Source organism: Propithecus coquereli, unplaced genomic scaffold (genome assembly GCF_000956105.1).
Source record: "Propithecus coquereli isolate 6110/MARCELLA unplaced genomic scaffold, Pcoq_1.0 Scaffold104, whole genome shotgun sequence".
Classification (NCBI taxonomy): domain Eukaryota; kingdom Metazoa; phylum Chordata; class Mammalia; order Primates; family Indriidae; genus Propithecus; species Propithecus coquereli.
In genome coordinates this window covers 8,938,302-8,941,622 of record NW_012134303.1, presented here as the reverse complement: position 1 = coordinate 8,941,622, position 3,321 = coordinate 8,938,302, and positions in this window count along the sequence as shown.

Genomic DNA, 3,321 nt, shown 5'->3' with positions numbered 1-3,321 from the left:
TATGGAATAAAATAGAGCTTCTTAGCCTAGCATCCAAGGCCCTTTCTAATCCTCTTTCTCACTTGTTCCTTATATAAACCATCTTTTCTGTATCCAGAACACACACAGCTCATTCTTATCTTAGCCTTTTCCTTTAAACCATTTCCCTAATTTAGAATGCTCTGAACCTTCCTCTCTGCCTTTATGAATATGAAGATCATCTGTCCCTGTTCACCTGGGACAATCTCAGTTTATACCTATTACCCTGACATAATTATTAATGATGCCTCATTTCACTCTCAAGTGTCCTAGTTTAGACAACAAATTATATGGTTATCCTAGCTGTGATCCATATTCTTCCTTTAAGGATGACTTTAAATTCTACTGCTTCCAAGAAGCCTTTTATGTCTTCAACCCACAGAGCTCTTTCCCTTCTTCAAGCTAATTTAGTATCTATCGCAGTCATGTGTAAAGTATACTATGGAGACTTAGACTAGATTTTTTTTTTTTGCTTTTCTAATATTGACCCTCAATTAGAATATAAGCTCTCTTCCAATAGGAGCCATGTCATATATTTTGTACCTATTCAGCTCTCCTATACATAAATTGATTTCTGTATGTGTATTGATTTACTGGTTGATTTATGTATAACTACATATATAATCATGACATGGGAAATGCATCTTGAAAGAAGGAGCTATATTCTTTATAATCTAAGATGATAATAGGGTAAACAATTCTATTAACCTTTCCATGTCTTTACTCTATTGACAAATCTTTAATTTTTCGAATGATTTTTGAGGCTTGCCCATTCAGCTAGAGTGGCTTGACCATTTTTGTTCTCAGAGGGATGCATTAGAAAGGGTATTACAATAGGAATCATGGAACTGAGGTTTCTATTCTTGGCTCCATCATAATCACTTAAATTCTCCAGGCCTCAGTTTTTTCATCTGTCAAAGAAACAGGTTGTATTGGCTTACTTCCAGAGATAACATTATATCACATTCAAAGAATTAGTTAATATAATCAATAGATGATTTGTACAACACAGATTAAGTTAAACACTGTAATATATTCCGTAGAACTACCTGAATTCATCCTTAATTAAGTTATCAATCTCAAATTGATTTTTTGTCTGCCACTTTTAGTTTAATTACTCCAAATTGTGTTCCTGAGATAGAGAAAAATTTTATTTAGAATGTGTGAGACTGTGTATAACATAAACACATATGTTCTGATAATGAACTGATCTGATTAATTAAATTTTGGGAGAGGGATATTCTGAGGTCACGGTGAACTAAATATCACACTTTTTCCCTCAATTCCCAATTACAAGCTATTAGTTTTCATGAACCAAATGGGTACTAGTGCCCATGGGCAGCTGAGTACAAGCAAAGCTTTGGGCTGTTTTCTGTTATTTGTCTGATTCTACAAATGAATTGAAAGACAAGATGGTCACTATTACAATAAGAATTGGTGTACATACATTAGGATAGACAGACTGGGACTATATTTAAAATGTTTAATAAGGACTCAATACCAAAGGGACATACTTTAAGAAAAACTCTATAACAGACTAGAAAAGGGGCTGACAAACCATAGTCCAACAGGTCACATCTGACATGTCACCTGTTTTTGCATGGCCTGTGAGCTAGAAATGTTGTTACATTTTTAAATTGTTGGAAAATATCCAGAAAATGATATTTCGTGACATGTGAACACTATAGGAAATTAAAGTGTTCAAATCCATAAATAAAATTTTATTGGAACACAGCCATACTCACTCATTTATGTATTATATCTGGTTTATGTGGAGCTTGTGTAGCTGCAACACAGAGACAATGAAACCTAAAATATTTACTACGTTACCCTTTACAGAAAGTTGACTAACCCATAGTCTAGAGCAATGCTGTTCAATAGAACTTTCTGTGATGATAGAAATGTTCCATATATGTGTTATCCAATACAGTAGCCACTAGCCTGGTGTGGCTATTGAGTACTTACTACTTGACTATTAATAGAATAACCGAGTAACTGAATTTTTATTTTATTTATTTTAATTATCTTAAATACAAATAGTTACATGTGGCTAGTGGTTTTTGCATTGGGCAACAAAGGTTTAGAACAAAAAGTAATAAATAATTTTAGCAAATTAAATTATGGTGCTAATGGTTATAATGATAAAATCAAAAAGGAGAACTGACAATTATTATATCAGACAAAATGAATGTAAGATTCAATGCACAAAGCAGAATTAGAAGGTTGTTAAGTAATGGTAAACAGCAGAAACTTATATGCACAAAACTATATAAAATGGTAACTATTAAAAATAAAAGGAAAACTTAATAAAATAAAATTACAGTGGCAGACAATATATGCTTTTCTCAGATAAGACATCTCTAGTAAACAAAAAATAAAAAGATAGAGGAATAGAAGGAAACAAGCACCAAACTTGATCTACTAATTATATATATGAAATTATATCCCTCAAACCGAAAAAATACATTCTTTGGTAAGTCCATGGAACTTTAACAAAATTGATCAACTACTTGACCAAAAGGAAACCTTAATGCAATGAAAAAATAAGGATTTTACTGGCTGCAGTCTTTGATCATAATTTAACAATATTAGAGATGAAAAGATGGACATAAAATTCTTAATGACTTGGAAACCAAATTAAGAAAGATTCCTAGGTAACCCTTGGTTCAAGGAGGATATGAAAAGGAAATTATAAAATACCTAGAAGGCACGAAAAGGAGAACACTTTATACTACAACATATAAGACATGGAAAAATGTAGTCCAAGGAAAATATGTAATCCTAAATGTCTTCATCATAGAAAAAGAAAATAAAGAAGTTTATTTATCATCAAAAAGTAAAAACCTAACAAAGTCTAAGAAAGCAGGAAGAGATAAAAGCTAAAAATGACTACCATTTGGCCCATCAATCCCATTACTGGGCATCTACCCAAAGGAAAAAAAAGACATTCTATAAAAAAAATATCTGCACTAGAATGTTTAATTGTACCTAGCAGCACAATTCACAATTGTAAAGATGTGGAAACAATCCAAGTGCCCATTAATACATGAGTGGATTAATAAAATGTAGTATATGTATACTATCAAGTACTACTCAGCCATAAAAAATGGTGAACTAATACCTCTTGTATTATCTTGGAGGGAGCTGGAGCCCATTCTTCTAAGTGAAGTATCACAAGAATGGAAAAGCAAACACCACATGTATTCACCATTAAATTGGTACTAATCAATCAAAACTTATGCACACAGGCTGGGCGCGGTGGCTCACGCCTGTAATCCTAGCTCTCTGGGAGGCCGAGGCGGG